Source organism: Schistocerca gregaria, unplaced genomic scaffold (assembly GCF_023897955.1).
Source record: "Schistocerca gregaria isolate iqSchGreg1 unplaced genomic scaffold, iqSchGreg1.2 ptg000653l, whole genome shotgun sequence".
Lineage (NCBI taxonomy): Eukaryota > Metazoa > Arthropoda > Insecta > Orthoptera > Acrididae > Schistocerca > Schistocerca gregaria.
Genome location: NW_026062037.1, coordinates 584,356 through 605,372, shown reverse-complemented (window position 1 = coordinate 605,372; position 21,017 = coordinate 584,356). Strand labels below are relative to the sequence as shown.

The 21,017-nt window shown below is 49.5% G+C and overlaps 9 non-coding genes across 9 annotated transcripts; all 9 read left to right on the top strand.

Moving 5' to 3' along the window:
* The first annotated feature begins 1,655 nt into the window (after positions 1-1,655).
* On the top strand, positions 1,656-1,729 carry Trnaa-agc (transfer RNA alanine (anticodon AGC)). Its single transcript has one exon. It is a non-coding gene; the product is annotated as a tRNA-Ala (tRNA).
* Positions 1,730-3,113: 1,384 nt separating this feature from the next.
* Trnaa-agc (transfer RNA alanine (anticodon AGC)) lies at positions 3,114-3,187 on the top strand. The gene has a single exon. It is a non-coding gene; the product is annotated as a tRNA-Ala (tRNA).
* Positions 3,188-4,573: 1,386 nt separating this feature from the next.
* Trnaa-ggc (transfer RNA alanine (anticodon GGC)) lies at positions 4,574-4,647 on the top strand. Its single transcript has one exon. It is a non-coding gene; the product is annotated as a tRNA-Ala (tRNA).
* A 1,386-nt stretch (positions 4,648-6,033) lies between these two features.
* Positions 6,034-6,107, top strand: Trnaa-agc (transfer RNA alanine (anticodon AGC)). Its single transcript has one exon. It is a non-coding gene; the product is annotated as a tRNA-Ala (tRNA).
* Positions 6,108-7,504: 1,397 nt separating this feature from the next.
* On the top strand, positions 7,505-7,578 carry Trnaa-agc (transfer RNA alanine (anticodon AGC)). The gene has a single exon. It is a non-coding gene; the product is annotated as a tRNA-Ala (tRNA).
* A 5,764-nt stretch (positions 7,579-13,342) lies between these two features.
* Positions 13,343-13,416, top strand: Trnaa-ggc (transfer RNA alanine (anticodon GGC)). Its single transcript has one exon. It is a non-coding gene; the product is annotated as a tRNA-Ala (tRNA).
* Positions 13,417-16,261: 2,845 nt separating this feature from the next.
* On the top strand, positions 16,262-16,335 carry Trnas-aga (transfer RNA serine (anticodon AGA)). The gene has a single exon. It is a non-coding gene; the product is annotated as a tRNA-Ser (tRNA).
* A 1,395-nt stretch (positions 16,336-17,730) lies between these two features.
* Positions 17,731-17,805, top strand: Trnaa-agc (transfer RNA alanine (anticodon AGC)). Its single transcript has one exon. It is a non-coding gene; the product is annotated as a tRNA-Ala (tRNA).
* Positions 17,806-20,651: 2,846 nt separating this feature from the next.
* Trnaa-agc (transfer RNA alanine (anticodon AGC)) lies at positions 20,652-20,725 on the top strand. Its single transcript has one exon. It is a non-coding gene; the product is annotated as a tRNA-Ala (tRNA).
* Positions 20,726-21,017: the final 292 nt, after the last annotated feature.

Sequence of the window (21,017 nt, the reverse complement as noted above, 5' to 3'; positions counted from 1 at the left end):
GCGGTGTCTGAACTCTATTTTCGACGTTATGCGTGCCACTTTCATTGTGGCCAACTACGATTCGATACAGAATGCACGAAACCTGAAAGACACCCTCACTGATACATAGAGAGTAGTGTTTGTCTGCGGAATAATGGGAGTGCAAGGGTCTGTGACGTTGATATGACTGTATGTAGCACTACTAGTTATCGGGGGGGTGGGCGTAGCTCAGATGTTAGAGCGCTCGCTTAGCGTGCGAGAGGTACTGGGATCGATACCCAGCGCCTCCAGAATTTTTAACGCACCTACATGAGCACCTTGCCATGCAAGTGGAATAATTCCCAACCGGCAGAGGTGTGTAGGCAGAAACAAGCGAACGATTAGCATCCACAATTGCGCCGATTTCACGTAAATCCCTCTGCACGTTCCCATTCTTTGCGTGCAGTCGGCTGCTACTGGTGTTGCTGGTTGTGACTGCTGATAACAGATGCCGTAGCAATCAATTCATGGAGTGAGTTGTATGTTTTGCGATAGTCTGTCTCTGACAAGGAAGCACAGGTGATATAGGTGCGAACACAGGAAGCTTGCAGCCCCTCGCTGCCTGCAGACACAGAGCAGCCACACTAGAAGAGCGGCCTAAGCCGTAGGCGAAATGTGCTCATTCGCTTTGGCGCGACGTCGAACTATAAATAAGGCTGTCACTAGCGTGAGCGTCGTGTAAAGTCGGAAAAGTCATCTGCATGGGTGATTGCCAAGTTTGGGGAGCGTTTCGTAGTACGATCAGTGCAATGGGGACGCGGAAACTTGTTGTGTCCCAGTGTTTTGCAGTTGGACGACAAGAGTTTTACACAGTAGCAAAGAGCGAGGCACTGAGTTGGCATGAACAATGGAGAGCACAATGGGGTTCGAGATGTGCTTGTTACCTCAGGTGCTGTGTGATTGTGGACAAGGAGTGAAATGGACCAATTTGTGACCGCCCTTTCAATTTAAGACGTTCAAAACAGACGGAATTTGCATTCGTAATACCAGAGCATCGAAACTACTTGGAACACTTGTGTATATGAACGTGTCCGCGCCTTTGTATTCTGGTACCTTCGCCGCTACAAACCAACCAACCATCGTGTCCGTGCACATCAGAGTCGCAAAGAATGGAGAATAGCCAGGCTTGGTCGTGTGTGTAGCTGTAGCTCAGTTGGCAGATCGTTCGCTTAGCGTGTGAACGGTCTCGGGTTCAAGCCCCGGCTCCTCCATGTTTTGTGTTCAGTGCATGGTAAGTGTTGGTCGCGGCGAACATAAACGCACGCAAAAAGTTGCAAAACCAGCGTCACAGACTTATACGATGTATACTGTCATAAGGAGAGCAAGATGTAAGTGTGGGGACCGGCTGTTATCGTGGTGTCATCGAGTGCAGATCTGTCTTAGGTATCACGGCTTAACGTCATTGAAGTCTAGAGGTGGACAACACGTTCGTCTTACTCAGAGCGGTGTCTGAACTCTATTTTCGACGTTATGCGTGCCACTTTCATTGTGGCCAACTACGATTCGATACAGAATGCACGAAACCTGAAAGACACCCTCACTGATACATAGAGAGTAGTGTTTGTCTGCGGAATAATGGGAGTGCAAGGGTCTGTGACGTTGATATGACTGTATGTAGCACTACTAGTTATCGGGGGGGTGGGCGTAGCTCAGATGGTAGAGCGCTCGCTTAGCGTGCGAGAGGTACTGGGATCGATACCCAGCGCCTCCAGAATTTTTAACGCACCTACATGAGCACCTTGCCATGCAAGTGGAATAATTCCCAACCGGCAGAGGTGTGTAGGCAGAAACAAGCGAACGATTAGCATCCACAATTGCGCCGATTTCACGTAAATCCCTCTGCACGTTCCCATTCTTTGCGTGCAGTCGGCTGCTACTGGTGTTGCTGGTTGTGACTGCTGATAACAGATGCCGTAGCAATCAATTCATGGAGTGAGTTGTATGTTTTGCGATAGTCTGTCTCTGACAAGGAAGCACAGGTGATATAGGTGCGAACACAGGAAGCTTGCAGCCCCTCGCTGCCTGCAGACACAGAGCAGCCACACTAGAAGAGCGGCCTAAGCCGTAGGCGAAATGTGCTCATTCGCTTTGGCGCGACGTCGAACTATAAATAAGGCTGTCACTAGCGTGAGCGTCGTGTAAAGTCGGAAAAGTCATCTGCATGGGTGATTGCCAAGTTTGGGGAGCGTTTCGTAGTACGATCAGTGCAATGGGGACGCGGAAACTTGTTGTGTCCCAGTGTTTTGCAGTTGGACGACAAGAGTTTTACACAGTAGCAAAGAGCGAGGCACTGAGTTGGCATGAACAATGGAGAGCACAATGGGGCTCGAGATGTGCTTGTTACCTCAGGTGCTGTGTGATTGTGGACAAGGAGTGAAATGGACCAATTTGTGACCGCCCTTTCAATTTAAGACGTTCAAAACAGACGGAATTTGCATTCGTAATACCAGAGCATCGAAACTACTTGGAACTCTTGTGTATATGAACGTGTCCGCGCCTTTGTATTCTGGTACCTTCGCCGCTACAAACCAACCAACCATCGTGTCCGTGCACATCAGAGTCGCAAAGAATGGAGAATAGCCAGGTTTGGTCGTGTGTGTAGCTGTAGCTCAGTTGGCAGATCGTTCGCTTAGCGTGTGAACGGTCTCGGGTTCAAGCCCCGGCTCCTCCATGTTTTGTGTTCAGTGCATGGTAAGTGTTGGTCGCGGCGAACATAAACGCACGCAAGAAGTTGCAAAACCAGCGTCACAGACTGATACGATGTATACTGTCATAAGGAGAGCAAGAAAAGTGTGGGGACCGGCTGTTATCGTGGTGTCATCGAGTGCAGATCTGCCTTAGGTATCACGGCTTAACGTCATTGAAGTCTAGAGGTGGACAACACGTTCGTCTTACTCAGAGCGGTGTCTGAACTCTATTTTCGACGTTATGCGTGCCACTTTCATTGTGGCCAACTACGATTCGATACAGAATGAACGAAACCTGAAAGACACCCTCACTGATACATAGAGAGTAGTGTTTGTCTGCGGAATAATGGGAGTGCAAGGGTCTGTGACGTTGATATGACTGTATGTAGCACTACTAGTTATCGGGGGGGTGGGCGTAGCTCAGATGGTAGAGCGCTCGCTTAGCGTGCGAGAGGTACTGGGATCGATACCCAGCGCCTCCAGAATTTTTAACGCACCTACATGAGCACCTTGCCATGCAAGTGGAATAATTCCCAACCGGCAGAGGTGTGTAGGCAGATACAAGCGAACGATTAGCATCCACAATTGCGCCGATTTCACGTAAATCCCTCTGCACGTTCCCATTCTTTGCGTGCAGTCGGCTGCTACTGGTGTTGCTGGTTGTGACTGCTGATAACAGATGCCGTAGCAATCAATTCATGGAGTGAGTTGTATGTTTTGCGATAGTCTGTCTCTGACAAGGAAGCACAGGTGATATAGGTGCGAACACAGGAAGCTTGCAGCCCCTCGCTGCCTGCAGACACAGAGCAGCCACACTAGAAGAGCGGCCTAAGCCGTAGGCGAAATGTGCTCATTCGCTTTGGCGCGACGTCGAACTATAAATAAGGCTGTCACTAGCGTGAGCGTCGTGTAAAGTCGGAAAAGTCATCTGCATGGGTGATTGCCAAGTTTGGGGAGCGTTTCGTAGTACGATCAGTGCAATGGGGACGCGGAAACTTGTTGTGTCCCAATGTTTTGCAGTTGGACGACAAGAGTTTTACACAGTAGCAAAGAGCGAGGCACTGAGTTGGCATGAACAATGGAGAGCACAATGGGGCTCGAGATGTGCTTGTTACCTCAGGTGCTGTGTGATTGTGGACAAGGAGTGAAATGGACCAATTTGTGACCGCCCTTTCAATTTAAGACGTTCAAAACAGACGGAATTTGCATTCGTAATACCAGAGCATCGAAACTACTTGGAACTCTTGTGTATATGAACGTGTCCGCGCCTTTGTATTCTGGTACCTTCGCCGCTACAAACCAATCAACCATCGTGTCCGTGCACATCAGAGTCGCAAAGAATGGAGAATAGCCAGGCTTGGTGGTGTGTGTAGCTGTAGCTCAGTTGGCAGATCGTTCGCTTAGCGTGTGCACGGTCTCGGGTTCAAGCCCCGGCTCCTCCACGTTTTGTGTTCAGTGCTTGGTAAGTGTTGGTCGCGGCGAACATAAACGCACGCAAGAAGTTGCAAAACCAGCGTCACAGACTGATACGATGTATACTGTCATAAGGAGAGCAAGATGTAAGTGTGGGGACCGGCTGTTATCGTGGTGTCATCGAGTGCAGATCTGTCTTAGGTATCACGGCTTAACGTCATTGAAGTCTAGAGGTGGACAACACGTTCGTCTTACTCAGAGCGGTGTCTGAACTCTATTTTCGACGTTATGCGTGCCACTTTCATTGTGGCCAACTACGATTCGATACAGAATGCACGAAACCTGAAAGACACCCTCACTGATACATAGAGAGTAGTGTTTGTCTGCGGAATAATGGGAGTGCAAGGGTCTGTGACGTTGATATTACTGTATGTAGCACTACTAGTTATCGGGGGGGTGGGCGTAGCTCAGATGGTAGAGCGCTCGCTTGGCGTGCGAGAGGTACTGGGATCGATACCCAGCGCCTCCAGAATTTTTAACGCACCTACATGAGCACCTTGCCATGCAAGTGGAATAATTCCCAACCGGCAGAGGTGTGTAGGCAGAAACAAGCGAACGATTAGCATCCACAATTGCGCCGATTTCACGTAAATCCCTCTGCACGTTCCCATTCTTTGCGTGCAGTCGGCTGCTACTGGTGTTGCTGGTTGTGACTGCTGATAACAGATGCCGTAGCAATCAATTCATGGAGTGAGTTGTATGTTTTGCGATAGTCTGTCTCTGACAAGGAAGCACAGGTGATATAGGTGCGAACACAGGAAGCTTGCAGCCCCTCGCTGCCTGCAGACACAGAGCAGCCACACTAGAAGAGCGGCCTAAGCCGTAGGCGAAATGTGCTCATTCGCTTTGGCGCGACGTCGAACTATAAATAAGGCTGTCACTAGCGTGAGCGTCGTGTAAAGTCGGAAAAGTCATCTGCATGGGTGATTGCCAAGTTTGGGGAGCGTTTCGTAGTACGATCAGTGCAATGGGGACGCGGAAACTTGTTGTGTCCCAGTGTTTTGCAGTTGGACGACAAGAGTTTTACACAGTAGCAAAGAGCGAGGCACTGAGTTGGCATGAACAATGGAGAGCACAATGGGGCTCGAGATGTGCTTGTTACCTCAGGTGCTGTGTGATTGTGGACAAGGAGTGAAATGGACCAATTTGTGACCGCCCTTTCAATTTATGACGTTCAAAACAGACGGAATTTGCATTCGTAATACCAGAGCATCGAAACTACTTGGAACTCTTGTGTATATGAACGTGTCCGCGCCTTTGTATTCTGGTACCTTCGCCGCTACAAACCAACCAACCATCGTGTCCGTGCACATCAGAGTCGCAAAGAATGGAGAATAGCTAGGCTTGGTCGTGTGTGTAGCTGTAGCTCAGTTAGCAGATCGTTCGCTTAGCGTGTGAACGGTCTCGGGTTCAAGCCCCGGCTCCTCCATGTTTTGTGTTCAGTGCATGGTAAGTGTTGGTCGCGGCGAACATAAACGCACGCAAGAAGTTGCAAAACCAGAGTCACAGACTGATATGATGTATACTGTCACAAGGAGAGCAAGATGTATGTGTGGGGACCGGCTGTTATCGTGGTGTCATCGAGTGCAGATCTGTCTTAGGTATCACGGCTTAACGTCATTGAAGTCTAGAGGTGGACAACACGTTCGTCTTACTCAGAGCGGTGTCTGAACTCTATTTTCGACGTTATGCGTGCCACTTTCATTGTGGCCAACTACGATTCGATACAGAATGCACGAAACCTGAAAGACACCCTCACTGATACATAGAGAGTAGTGTTTGTCTGCGGAATAATGGGAGTGCAAGGGTCTGTGACGTTTATATGACTGTATGTAGCACTACTAGTTATCGGGGGGGTGGGCGTAGCTCAGATGGTAGAGCGCTCGCTTAGCGTGCGAGAGGTACTGGGATCGATACCCAGCGCCTCCAGAATTTTTAACGCACCTACATGAGCACCTTGCCATGCAAGTGGAGTAATTCCCAACCGGCAGAGGTGTGTAGGCAGATACAAGCGAACGATTAGCATCCACAATTGCGCCGATTTCACGTAAATCCCTCTGCACGTTCCCATTCTTTGCGTGCAGTCGGCTGCTACTGGTGTTGCTGGTTGTGACTGCTGATAACAGATGCCGTAGCAATCAATTCATGGAGTGAGTTGTATGTTTTGCGATAGTCTGTCTCTGACAAGGAAGCACAGGTGATATAGGTGCGAACACAGGAAGCTTGCAGCCCCTCGCTGCCTGCAGACACAGAGCAGCCACACTAGAAGAGCGGCCTAAGCCGTAGGCGAAATGTGCTCATTCGCTTTGGCGCGACGTCGAACTATAAATAAGGCTGTCACTAGCGTGAGCGTTGCGTGAGCGTCGTGTAAAGTCGGAAAAGTCATCTGCATGGGTGATTGCCAAGTTTGGGGAGCGTTTCGTAGTACGATCAGTGCAATGGGGACGCGGAAACTTGTTGTGTCCCAGTGTTTTGCAGTTGGACGACAAGAGTTTTACACAGTAGCAAAGAGCGAGGCACTGAGTTGGCATGAACAATGGAGAGCACAATGGGGTTCGAGATGTGCTTGTTACCTCAGGTGCTGTGTGATTGTGGACAAGGAGTGAAATGGACCAATTTGTGACCGCCCTTTCAATTTAAGACGTTCAAAACAGACGGAATTTGCATTCGTAATACCAGAGCATCGAAACTACTTGGAACTCTTGTGCATATGAACGTGTCCGCGCCTTTGTATTCTGGTACCTTCGCCGCTACAAACCAACCAACCATCGTGTCCGTGCACATCAGAGTCGCAAAGAATGGAGAATAGCCAGGCTTGGTCGTGTGTGTAGCTGTAGCTCAGTTGGCAGATCGTTCGCTTAGCGTGTGAACGGTCTCGGGTTCAAGCCCCGGCTCCTCCATGTTTTGTGTTCAGTGCATGGTAAGTGTTGGTCGCGGCGAACATAAACGCACGCAAAAAGTTGCAAAACCAGCGTCACAGACTGATACGATGTATACTGTCATAAGGAGAGCAAGATGTAAGTGTGGGGACCGGCTTTTATCGTGGTGTCATCGAGTGCAGATCTGTCTTAGGTATCACGGCTTAACGTCATTGAAGTCTAGAGGTGGACAACACGTTCGTCTTACTCAGAGCGGTGTCTGAACTCTATTTTCGACGTTATGCGTGCCACTTTCATTGTGGCCAACTACGATTCGATACAGAATGCACGAAACCTGAAAGACACCCTCACTGATACATAGAGAGTAGTGTTTGTCTGCGGAATAATGGGAGTGCAAGGGTCTGTGACGTTGATATGACTGTATGTAGCACTACTAGTTATCGGGGGGGTGGGCGTAGCTCAGATGGTAGAGCGCTCGCTTAGCGTGCGAGAGGTACTGGGATCGATACCCAGCGCCTCCAGAATTTTTAACGCACCTACATGAGCACCTTGCCATGCAAGTGGAGTAATTCCCAACCGGCAGAGGTGTGTAGGCAGATACAAGCGAACGATTAGCATCCACAATTGCGCCGATTTCACGTAAATCCCTCTGCACGTTCCCATTCTTTGCGTGCAGTCGGCTGCTACTGGTGTTGCTGGTTGTGACTGCTGATAACAGATGCCGTAGCAATCAATTCATGGAGTGAGTTGTATGTTTTGCGATAGTCTGTCTCTGACAAGGAAGCACAGGTGATATAGGTGCGAACACAGGAAGCTTGCAGCCCCTCGCTGCCTGCAGACACAGAGCAGCCACACTAGAAGAGCGGCCTAAGCCGTAGGCGAAATGTGCTCATTCGCTTTGGCGCGACGTCGAACTATAAATAAGGCTGTCACTAGCGTGAGCGTCGTGTAAAGTCGGAAAAGTCATCTGCATGGGTGATTGCCAAGTTTGGGGAGCGTTTCGTAGTACGATCAGTGCAATGGGGACGCGGAAACTTGTTGTGTCCCAGTGTTTTGCAGTTGGACGACAAGAGTTTTACACAGTAGCAAAGAGCGAGGCACTGAGTTGGCATGAACAATGGAGAGCACAATGGGGCTCGAGATGTGCTTGTTACCTCAGGTGCTGTGTGATTGTGGACAAGGAGTGAAATGGACCAATTTGTGACCGCCCTTTCAATTGAAGACGTTCAAAACAGACGGAATTTGCATTCGTAATACCAGAGCATCGAAACTACTTGGAACTCTTGTGTATATGAACGTGTCCGCGCCTTTGTATTCTGGTACCTTCGCCGCTACAAACCAACCAACCATCGTGTCCGTGCACATCAGAGTCGCAAAGAATGGAGAATAGCCAGGCTTGGTCGTGTGTGTAGCTGTAGCTCAGTTGGCAGATCGTTCGCTTAGCGTGTGAACGGTCTCGGGTTCAAGCCCCGGCTCCTCCATGTTTTGTGTTCAGTGCATGGTAAGTGTTGGTCGCGGCGAACATAAACGCACGCAAGAAGTTGCAAAACCAGCGTCACAGACTGATACGATGTATACTGTCATAAGGAGAGCAAGATGTAAGTGTGGGGACCGGCTGTTATCGTGGTGTCATCGAGTGCACATCTGTCTTAGGTATCACGGCTTAACGTCATTGAAGTCTAGAGGTGGACAACACGTTCGTCTTACTCAGAGCGGTGTCTGAACTCTATTTTCGACGTTATGCGTGCCACTTTCATTGTGGCCAACTACGATTCGATACAGAATGCACGAAACCTGAAAGACACCCTCACTGATACATAGAGAGTAGTGTTTGTCTGCGGAATAATGGGAGTGCAAGGGTCTGTGACGTTGATATGACTGTATGTAGCACTACTACTTATCGGGGGGTGGGCGTAGCTCAGATGGTACAGCGCTCGCTTAGCGTGCGAGAGGTACTGGGATCGATACCCAGCGCCTCAAGAATTTTTAACGCACCTACATGAGCACCTTGCCATGCAAGTGGAATAATTCCCAACCGGCAGAGGTGTGTAGGCAGAAACAAGCGAACGATTAGCATCCACAATTGCGCCGATTTCACGTAAATCCCTCTGCACGTTCCCATTCTTTGCGTGCAGTCGGCTGCTACTGGTGTTGCTGGTTGTGACTGCTGATAACAGATGCCGTAGCAATCAATTCATGGAGTGAGTTGTATGTTTTGCGATAGTCTGTCTCTGACAAGGAAGCACAGGTGATATAGGTGCGAACACAGGAAGCTTGCAGCCCCTCGCTGCCTGCAGACACAGAGCAGCCACACTAGAAGAGCGGCCTAAGCCGTAGGCGAAATGTGCTCATTCGCTTTGGCGCGACGTCGAACTATAAATAAGGCTGTCACTAGCGTGAGCGTCGTGTAAAGTCGGAAAAGTCATCTGCATGGGTGATTGCCAAGTTTGGGGAGCGTTTCGTAGTACGATCAGTGCAATGGGGACGCGGAAACTTGTTGTGTCCCAGTGTTTTGCAGTTGGACGACAAGAGTTTTACACAGTAGCAAAGAGCGAGGCACTGAGTTGGCATGAACAATGGAGAGCACAATGGGGCTCGAGATGTGCTTGTTACCTCAGGTGCTGTGTGATTGTGGACAAGGAGTGAAATGGACCAATTTGTGACCGCCCTTTCAATTTAAGACGTTCAAAACAGACGGAATTTGCATTCGTAATACCAGAGCATCGAAACTACTTGGAACTCTTGTGTATATGAACGTGTCCGCGCCTTTGTATTCTGGTACCTTCGCCGCTACAAACCAACCAACCATCGTGTCCGTGCACATCAGAGTCGCAAAGAATGGAGAATAGCCAGGCTTGGTCGTGTGTGTAGCTGTAGCTCAGTTGGCAGATCGTTCGCTTAGCGTGTGAACGGTCTCGGGTTCAAGCCCCGGCTCCTCCATGTTTTGTGTTCAGTGCATGGTAAGTGTTGGTCGCGGCGAACATAAACGCACTCAAGAAGTTGCAAAACCAGCGTCACAGACTGATACGATGTATACTGTCATAAGGAGAGCAAGATGTAAGTGTGGGGACCGGCTGTTATCGTGGTGTCATCGAGTGCAGATCTGTCTTAGGTATCACGGCTTAACGTCATTGAAGTCTAGAGGTGGACAACACGTTCGTCTTACTCAGAGCGGTGTCTGAACTCTATTTTCGACGTTATGCGTGCCACTTTCATTGTGGCCAACTACGATTCGATACAGAATGCACGAAACCTGAAAGACACCCTCACTGATACATAGAGAGTAGTGTTTGTCTGCGGAATAATGGGAGTGCAAGGGTCTGTGACGTTGATATGACTGTATGTAGCACTACTAGTTATCGGGGGGGTGGGCGTAGCTTAGATGGTAGAGCGCTCACTTAGCGTGCGAGAGGTACTGGGATCGATACCCGGCGCCTCCAGAATTTTTAACGCACCTACATGAGCACCTTGCCATGCAAGTGGAATAATTCCCAACCGGCAGAGGTGTGTAGGCAGATACAAGCGAACGATTAGCATCCACAATTGCGCCGATTTCACGTAAATCCCTCTGCACGTTCCCATTCTTTGCGTGCAGTCGGCTGCTACTGGTGTTGCTGGTTGTGACTGCTGATAACAGATGCCGTAGCAATCAATTCATGGAGTGAGTTGTATGTTTTGCGATAGTCTGTCTCTGACAAGGAAGCACAGGTGATATAGGTGCGAACACAGGAAGCTTGCAGCCCCTCGCTGCCTGCAGACACAGAGCAGCCACACTAGAAGAGCGGCCTAAGCCGTAGGCGAAATGTGATCATTCGCTTTGGCGCGACGTCGAACTATAAATAAGGCTGTCACTAGCGTGAGCGTCGTGTAAAGTCGGAAAAGTCATCTGCATGGGTGATTGCCAAGTTTGGGGAGCGTTTCGTAGTACGATCAGTGCAATGGGGACGCGGAAACTTGTTGTGTCCCAGTGTTTTGCAGTTGGACGACAAGAGTTTTACACAGTAGCAAAGAGCGAGGCACTGAGTTGGCATGAACAATGGAGAGCACAATGGGGCTCGAGATGTGCTTGTTACCTCAGGTGCTGTGTGATTGTGGACAAGGAGTGAAATGGACCAATTTGTGACCGCCCTTCCAATTTATGACGTTCAAAACAGACGGAATTTGCATTCGTAATACCAGAGCATCGAAACTACTTGGAACTCTTGTGTATATGAACGTGTCCGCGCCTTTGTATTCTGGTACCTTCGCCGCTACAAACCAACCAACCATCGTGTCCGTGCACATCAGAGTCGCAAAGAATGGAGAATAGCCAGGCTTGGTCGTGTGTGTAGCTGTAGCTCAGTTGGCAGATCGTTCGCTTAGCGTGTGAACGGTCTCGGGTTCAAGCCCCGGCTCCTCCATGTTTTGTGTTCAGTGCATGGTAAGTGTTGGTCGCGGCGAACATAAACGCACGCAAGAAGTTGCAAAACCAGCGTCACAGACTGATACGATGTATACTGTCATAAGGAGAGCAAGATGTAAGTGTGGGGACCGGCTGTTATCGTGGTGTCATCGAGTGCAGATCTGTCTTAGGTATCACGGCTTAACGTCATTGAAGTCTAGAGGTGGACAACACGTTCGTCTTACTCAGAGCGGTGTCTGAACTCTATTTTCGACGTTATGCGTGCCACTTTCATTGTGGCCAACTACGATTCGATACAGAATGCACGAAACCTGAAAGACACCCTCACTGATACATAGAGAGTAGTGTTTGTCTGCGGAATAATGGGAGTGCAAGGGTCTGTGACGTTGATATGACTGTATGTAGCACTACTAGTTATCGGGGGGTGGGCGTAGCTCAGATGGTGGAGCGCTCGCTTAGCGTGCGAGAGGTACTGGGATCGATACCCAGCGCCTCCAGAATTTTTAACGCACCTACATGAGCACCTTGCCATGCAAGTGGAATAATTCCCAACCGGCAGAGGTGTGTAGGCAGAAACAAGCGAACGATTAGCATCCACAATTGCGCCGATTTCACGTAAATCCCTCTGCACGTTCCCATTCTTTGCGTGCAGTCGGCTGCTACTGGTGTTGCTGGTTGTGACTGCTGATAACAGATGCCGTAGCAATCAATTCATGGAGTGAGTTGTATGTTTTGCGATAGTCTGTCTCTGACAAGGAAGCACAGGTGATATAGGTGCGAACACAGGAAGCTTGCAGCCCCTCGCTGCCTGCAGACACAGAGCAGCCACACTAGAAGAGCGGCCTAAGCCGTAGGCGAAATGTGCTCATTCGCTTTGGCGCGACGTCGAACTATAAATAAGGCTGTCACTAGCGTGAGCGTCGTGTAAAGTCGGAAAAGTCATCTGCATGGGTGATTGCCAAGTTTGGGGAGCGTTTCGTAGTACGATCAGTGCAATGGGGACGCGGAAACTTGTTGTGTCCCAGTGTTTTGCAGTTGGACGACAAGAGTTTTACACAGTAGCAAAGAGCGAGGCACTGAGTTGGCATGAACAATGGAGAGCACAATGGGGCTCGAGATGTGCTTGTTACCTCAGGTGCTGTGTGAATGTGGACAAGGAGTGAAATGGACCAATTTGTGACCGCCCTTTCAATTTAAGACGTTCAAAACAGACGGAATTTGCATTCGTAATACCAGAGCATCGAAACTACTTGGAACTCTTGTGTGTATGAACGTGTCCGCGCCTTTGTATTCTGGTACCTTCGCCGCTACAAACCAACCAACCATCGTGTCCGTGCACATCAGAGTCGCAAAGAATGGAGAATAGCCAGGCTTGGTCGTGTGTGTAGCTGTAGCTCAGTTGGCAGATCGTTCGCTTAGCGTGTGAACGGTCTCGGGTTCAAGCCCCGGCTCCTCCATGTTTTGTGTTCAGTGCATGGTAAGTGTTGGTCGCGGCGAACATAAACGCACGCAAGAAGTTGCAAAACCAGCGTCACAGACTGATACGATGTATACTGTCATAAGGAGAGCAAGATGTAAGTGTGGGGACCGGCTGTTATCGTGGTGTCATCGAGTGCAGATCTGTCTTAGGTATCACGGCTTAACGTCATTGAAGTCTAGAGGTGGACAACACGTTCGTCTTACTCAGAGCGGTGTCTGAACTCTATTTTCGACGTTATGCGTGCCACTTTCATTGTGGCCAACTACGATTCGATACAGAATGCACGAAACCTGAAAGACACCCTCACTGATACATAGAGAGTAGTGTTTGTCTGCGGAATAATGGGAGTGCAAGGGTCTGTGACGTTGATATGACTGTATGTAGCACTACTAGTTATCGGGGGGGTGGGCGTAGCTCAGATGGTAGAGCGCTCGCTTGGCGTGCGAGAGGTACTGGGATCGATACCCAGCGCCTCCAGAATTTTTAACGCACCTACATGAGCACCTTGCCATGCAAGTGGAATAATTCCCAACCGGCAGAGGTGTGTAGGCAGAAACAAGCGAACGATTAGCATCCACAATTGCGCCGATTTCACGTAAATCCCTCTGCAGGTTCCCATTCTTTGCGTGCAGTCGGCTGCTACTGGTGTTGCTGGTTGTGACTGCTGATAACAGATGCCGTAGCAATCAATTCATGGAGTGAGTTGTATGTTTTGCGATAGTCTGTCTCTGACAAGGAAGCACAGGTGATATAGGTGCGAACACAGGAAGCTTGCAGCCCCTCGCTGCCTGCAGACACAGAGCAGCCACACTAGAAGAGCGGCCTAAGCCGTAGGCGAAATGTGCTCATTCGCTTTGGCGCGACGTCGAACTATAAATAAGGCTGTCACTAGCGTGAGCGTCGTGTAAAGTCGGAAAAGTCATCTGCATGGGTGATTGCCAAGTTTGGGGAGCGTTTCGTAGTACGATCAGTGCAATGGGGACGCGGAAACTTGTTGTGTCCCAGTGTTTTGCAGTTGGACGACAAGAGTTTTACACAGTAGCAAAGAGCGAGGCACTGAGTTGGCATGAACAATGGAGAGCACAATGGGGCTCGAGATGTGCTTGTTACCTCAGGTGCTGTGTGATTGTGGACAAGGAGTGAAATGGACCAATTTGTGACCGCCCTTTCAATTTAAGACGTTCAAAACAGACGGAATTTGCATTCGTAATACCAGAGCATCGAAACTACTTGGAACTCTTGTGTATATGAACGTGTCCGCGCCTTTGTATTCTGGTACCTTCGCCGCTACAAACCAACCAACCATCGTGTCCGTGCACATCAGAGTCGCAAAGAATGGAGAATAGCCAGGCTTGGTCGTGTGTGTAGCTGTAGCTCAGTTGGCAGATCGTTCGCTTAGCGTGTGAACGGTCTCGGGTTCAAGCCCCGGCTCCTCCATGTTTTGTGTTCAGTGCATGGTAAGTGTTGGTCGCGGCGAACATAAACGCACGTAAGAAGTTGCAAAACCAGCGTCACAGACTGATACGATGTATACTGTCATAAGGAGAGCAAGATGTAAGTGTGGGGACCGGCTGTTATCGTGGTGTCATCGAGTGCAGATCTGTCTTAGGTATCACGGCTTAACGTCATTGAAGTCTAGAGGTGGACAACACGTTCGTCTTACTCAGAGCGGTGTCTGAACTCTATTTTCGACGTTATGCGTGCCACTTTCATTGTGGCCAACTACGATTCGATACAGAATGCACGAAACCTGAAAGACACCCTCACTGATACATAGAGAGTAGTGTTTGTCTGCGGAATAATGGGAGTGCAAGGGTCTGTGACGTTGATATGACTGTATGTAGCACTACTAGTTATCGGGGGGGTGGGCGTAGCTCAGATGGTAGAGCGCTCGCTTAGCGTGCGAGAAGTACTGGGATCGATACCCAGCGCCTCCAGAATTTTTAACGCACCTACATGAGCACCTTGCCATGCAAGTGGAATAATTCCCAACCGGCAGAGGTGTGTAGGCAGATACAAGCGAACGATTAGCATCCACAATTGCGCCGATTTCACGTAAATCCCTCTGCACGTTCCCATTCTTTGCGTGCAGTCGGCTGCTACTGGTGTTGCTGGTTGTGACTGCTGATAACAGATGCCGTAGCAATCAATTCATGGAGTGAGTTGTATGTTTTGCGATAGTCTGTCTCTGACAAGGAAGCACAGGTGATATAGGTGCGAACACAGGAAGCTTGCAGCCCCTCGCTGCCTGCAGACACAGAGCAGCCACACTAGAAGAGCGGCCTAAGCCGTAGGCGAAATGTGATCATTCGCTTTGGCGCGACGTCGAACTATAAATAAGGCTGTCACTAGCGTGAGCGTCGTGTAAAGTCGGAAAAGTCATCTGCATGGGTGATTGCCAAGTTTGGGGAGCGTTTCGTAGTACGATCAGTGCAATGGGGACGCGGAAACTTGTTGTGTCCCAGTGTTTTGCAGTTGGACGACAAGAGTTTTACACAGTAGCAAAGAGCGAGGCACTGAGTTGGCATGAACAATGGAGAGCACAATGGGGCTCGAGATGTGCTTGTTACCTCAGGTGCTGTGTGATTGTGGACAAGGAGTGAAATGGACCAATTTGTGACCGCCCTTCCAATTTATGACGTTCAAAACAGACGGAATTTGCATTCGTAATACCAGAGCATCGAAACTACTTGGAACTCTTGTGTATATGAACGTGTCCGCGCCTTTGTATTCTGGTACCTTCGCCGCTACAAACCAACCAACCATCGTGTCCGTGCACATCAGAGTCGCAAAGAATGGAGAATAGCCAGGCTTGGTCGTGTATGTAGCTGTAGCTCAGTTGGCAGATCGTTCGCTTAGCGTGTGAACGGTCTCGGGTTCAAGCCCCGGCTCCTCCATGTTTTGTGTTCAGTGCATGGTAAGTGTTGGTCGCGGCGAACATAAACGCACGCAAGAAGTTGCAAAACCAGCGTCACAGACTGATACGATGTATACTGTCATAAGGAGAGCAAGATGTAAGTGTGGGGACCGGCTGTTATCGTGGTGTCATCGAGTGCAGATCTGTCTTAGGTATCACGGTTTAACGTCATTGAAGTCTAGAGGTGGACAACACGTTCGTCTTACTCAGAGCGGTGTCTGAACTCTATTTTCGACGTTATGCGTGCCACTTTCATTGTGGCCAACTACGATTCGATACAGAATGCACGAAACCTGAAAGACACCCTCACTGATACATAGAGAGTAGTGTTTGTCTGCGGAATAATGGGAGTGCAAGGGTCTGTGACGTTGATATGACTGTATGTAGCACTACTAGTTATCGGGGGGTGGGCGTAGCTCAGATGGTAGAGCGCTCGCTTAGAATGCGAGAGGTACTGGGATCGATACCCAGCGCCTCCAGAATTTTTAACGCACCTACATGAGCACCTTGCCATGCAAGTGGAATAATTCCCAACCGGCAGAGGTGTGTAGGCAGAAACAAGCGAACGATTAGCATCCACAATTGCGCCGATTTCACGTAAATCCCTCTGCACGTTCCCATTCTTTGCGTGCAGTCGGCTGCTACTGGTGTTGCTGGTTGTGACTGCTGATAACCGATGCCGTAGCAATCAATTCATGGAGTGAGTTGTATGTTTTGCGATAGTCTGTCTCTGACAAGGAAGCACAGGTGATATAGGTGCGAACACAGGAAGCTTGCAGCCCCTCGCTGCCTGCAGACACAGAGCAGCCACACTAGAAGAGCGGCCTAAGCCGTAGGCGAAATGTGCTCATTCGCTTTGGCGCGACGTCGAACTATAAATAAGGCTGTCACTAGCGTGAGCGTTGCGTGAGCGTCGTGTAAAGTCGGAAAAGTCATCTGCATGGGTGATTGCCAAGTTTGGGGAGCGTTTCGTAGTACGATCAGTGCAATGGGGACGCGGAAACTTGTTGTGTCCCAGTGTTTTGCAGTTGGACGACAAGAGTTTTACACAGTAGCAAAGAGCGAGGCACTGAGTTGGCATGAACAATGGAGAGCACAATGGGGCTCGAGATGTGCTTGTTACCTCAGGTGCTGTGTGATTGTGGACAAGGAGTGAAATGGACCAATTTGTGACCGCCCTTTCAATTTATGACGTTCAAAACAGACGGAATTTGCATTCGAAATACCAGAGCATCGAAACTACTTGGAACTCTTGTGTATATGAACGTGTCCGCGCCTTTGTATTCTGGTACCTTCGCCGCTACAAACCAACCAACCATCGTGTCCGTGCACATCAGAGTCGCAAAGAATGGAGAATAGCCAGGCTTGGTCGTGTGTGTAGCTGTAGCTCAGTTGGCAGATCGTTCGCTTAGCGTGTGAACGGTCTCGGGTTCAAGCCCCGGCTCCTCCATGTTTTGTGTTCAGTGCATGGTAAGTGTTGGTCGCGGCGAACATAAACGCACGTAAGAAGTTGCAAAACCAGCGTCACAGACTGATACGATGTATACTGTCATAAGGAGAGCAAGATGTAAGTGTGGGGACCGGCTGTTATCGTGGTGTCATCGAGTGCAGATCTGTCTTAGGTATCACGGCTTAACGTCATTGAAGTCTAGAGGTGGACAACACGTTCGTCTTACTCAGAGCGGTGTCTGAACTCTATTTTCGACGTTATGCGTGCCACTTTCATTGTGGCCAACTACGATTCGATACAGAATGCACGAAACCTGAAAGACACCCTCACTGATACATAGAGAGTAGTGTATGTCTGCGGAATAATGGGAGTGCAAGGGTCTGTGACGTTGATATGACTGTATGTAGCACTACTAGATATCGGGGGATGGGCGTAGCTCAGATGGTAGAGCGCTCGCTTAGCGTGCGAGAGGTACTGGGATCGATACCCAGCGCCTCCAGAATTTTTAACGCACCTACATGAGCACCTTGCCATGCAAGTGGAATAATTCCCAACCGGCAGAGGTGTGTAGGCAGATACAAGCGAACGATTAGCATCCACAATTGCGCCGATTTCACGTAAATCCCTCTGCACGTTCCCATTCTTTGCGTGCAGTCGGCTGCTACTGGTGTTGCTGGTTGTGACTGCTGATAACAGATGCCGTAGCAATCAATTCATGGAGTGAGTTGTATGTTTTGCGATAGTCTGTCTCTGACAAGGAAGCACAGGTGATATAGGTGCGAACACAGGAAGCTTGCAGCCCCTCGCTGCCTGCAGACACAGAGCAGCCACACTAGAAGAGCGGCCTAAGCCGTAGGCGAAATGTGCTCATTCGCTTTGGCGCGACGTCGAACTATAAATAAGGCTGTCACTAGCGTGAGCGTCGTGTAAAGTCGGAAAAGTCATCTGCATGGGTGATTGCCAAGTTTGGGGAGCGTTTCGTAGTACGATCAGTGCAATGGGGACGCGGAAACTTGTTGTGTCCCAGTGTTTTGCAGTTGGACGACAAGAGTTTTACACAGTAGCAAAGAGCGAGGCACTGAGTTGGCATGAACAATGGAGAGCACAATGGGGCTCGAGATGTGCTTGTTACCTCAGGTGCTGTGTGATTGTGGACAAGGAGTGAAATGGACCAATTTGTGACCGCCCTTTCAATTTATGACGTTCAAAACAGACGGAATTTGCATTCGTAATACCAGAGCATCGAAACTACTTGGAACTCTTGTGTATATGAACGTGTCCGCGCCTTTGTATTCTGGTACCTTCGCCGCTACAAACCAACCAACCATCGTGTCCGTGCACATCAGAGTCGCCAAGAATGGAGAATAGCCAGGCTTGGTCGTGTGTGTAGCTGTAGCTCAGTTGGCAGATCGTTCGCTTAGCGTGTGAACGGTCTCGGGTTCAAGCCCCGGCTCCTCCATGTTTTGTGTTCAGTGCATGGTAAGTGTTGGTCGCGGCGAACATAAACGCACGCAAGAAGTTGCAAAACCAGCGTCACAGACTGATACGATATATACTGTCATAAGGAGAGCAAGATGTAAGTGTGGGGACCGGCTGTTATCGTGGTGTCATCGAGTGCAGATCTGTCTTAGGTATCACGGCTTAACGTCATTGAAGTCTAGAGGTGGACAACACGTTCGTCTTACTCAGAGCGGTGTCTGAACTCTATAATCGACGTTATGCGTGCCACTTTCATTGTGGCCAACTACGATTCGATACAGAATGCACGAAACCTGAAAGACACCCTCACTGATACATAGAGAGTAGTGTTTGTCTGCGGAATAATGGGAGTGCAAGGGTCTGTGACGTTGATATGACTGTATGTAGCACTACTAGTTATCGGGGGGGTGGGCGTAGCTCAGATGGTAGGGCGCTCGCTTAGCGTGCGAGAGGTACTGGGATCGATACCCAGCGCCTCCAGAATTTTTAACGCACCTACATGAGCACCTTGCCATGCAAGTGGAATAATTCCCAACCGGCAGAGGTGTGTAGGCAGATACAAGCGAACGATTAGCATCCACAATTGCGCCGATTTCACGTAAATCCCTCTGCACGTTCCCATTCTTTGCGTGCAGTCGGCTGCTACTGGTGTTGCTGGTTGTGACTGCTGATAACAGATGCCGTAGCAATCAATTCATGGAGTGAGTTGTATGTTTTGCGATAGTCTGTCTCTGACAAGGAAGCACAGGTGATATAGGTGCGAACACAGGAAGCTTGCAGCCCCTCGCTGCCTGCAGACACAGAGCAGCCACACTAGAAGAGCGGCCTAAGCCGTAGGCGAAATGTGCTCATTCGCTTTGGCGCGACGTCGAACTATAAATAAGGCTGTCACTAGCGTGAGCGTCGTGTAAAGTCGGAAAAGTCATCTGCATGGGTGATTGCCAAGTTTGGGGAGCGTTTCGTAGTACGATCAGTGCAATGGGGACGCGGAAACTTGTTGTGTCCCAGTGTTTTGCAGTTGGACGACAAGAGTTTTACACAGTAGCAAAGAGCGAGGCACTGAGTTGGCATGAACAATGGAGAGCACAATGGGGCTCGAGATGTGCTTGTTACCTCAGGTGCTGTGTGATTGTGGACAAGGAGTGAAATGGACCAATTTGTGACCGCCCTTTCAATTTAAGACGTTCAAAACAGACGGAATTTGCATTCGTAATACCAGAGCATCGAAACTACTTGGAACTCTTGTGTATATGAACGTGTCCGCGCCTTTGTATTCTGGTACCTTCGCCGCTACAAACCAACCAACCATCGTGTCCGTGCACATCAGAGTCGCAAAGAATGGAGAATAGCCAGGCTTGGTCGTGTGTGTAGCTGTAGCTCAGTTGGCAGATCGTTCGCTTAGCGTGTGAACGGTCTCGGGTTCAAGCCCCGGCTCCTCCATGTTTTGTGTTCAGTGCATGGTAAGTGTTGGTCGCGGCGAACATAAACGCACGCAAGAAGTTGCAAAACCAGCGTCACAGACTGATACGATGTATACTGTCATAAGGAGAGCAAGATGTAAGTGTGGGGACCGGCTGTTATCGTGGTGTCATCGAGTGCAGATCTGTCTTAGGTATCACGGCTTAACGTCATTGAAGTCTAGCGGTGGACAACACGTTCGTCTTACTCAGAGCGGTGTCTGAACTCTATTTTCGACGTTATGCGTGCCACTTTCATTGTGGCCAACTACGATTCGATACAGAATGCACGAAACCTGAAAGACACCCTCACTGATACATAGAGAGTAGTGTTTGTCTGCGGAATAATGGGAGTGCAAGGGTCTGTGACGTTGATATGACTGTATGTAGCACTACTAGTTATCGGGGGGGTGGGCGTAGCTCAGATGGTAGAGCGCTCGCTTAGCGTGCGAGAGGTACTGGGATCGATACCCAGCGCCTCCAGAATTTTTAACGCACCTACATGAGCACCTTGCCATGCAAGTGGAATAATTCCCAACCGGCAGAGGTGTGTAGGCAGATACAAGCGAACGATTAGCATCCACAATTGCGCCGATTTCACGTAAATCCCTCTGCACGTTCCCATTCTTTGCGTGCAGTCGGCTGCTACTGGTGTTGCTGGTTGTGACTGCTGATAACAGATGCCGTAGCAATCAATTCATGGAGTGAGTTGTATGTTTTGCGATAGTCTGTCTCTGACAAGGAAGCACAGGTGATATAGGTGCGAACACAGGAA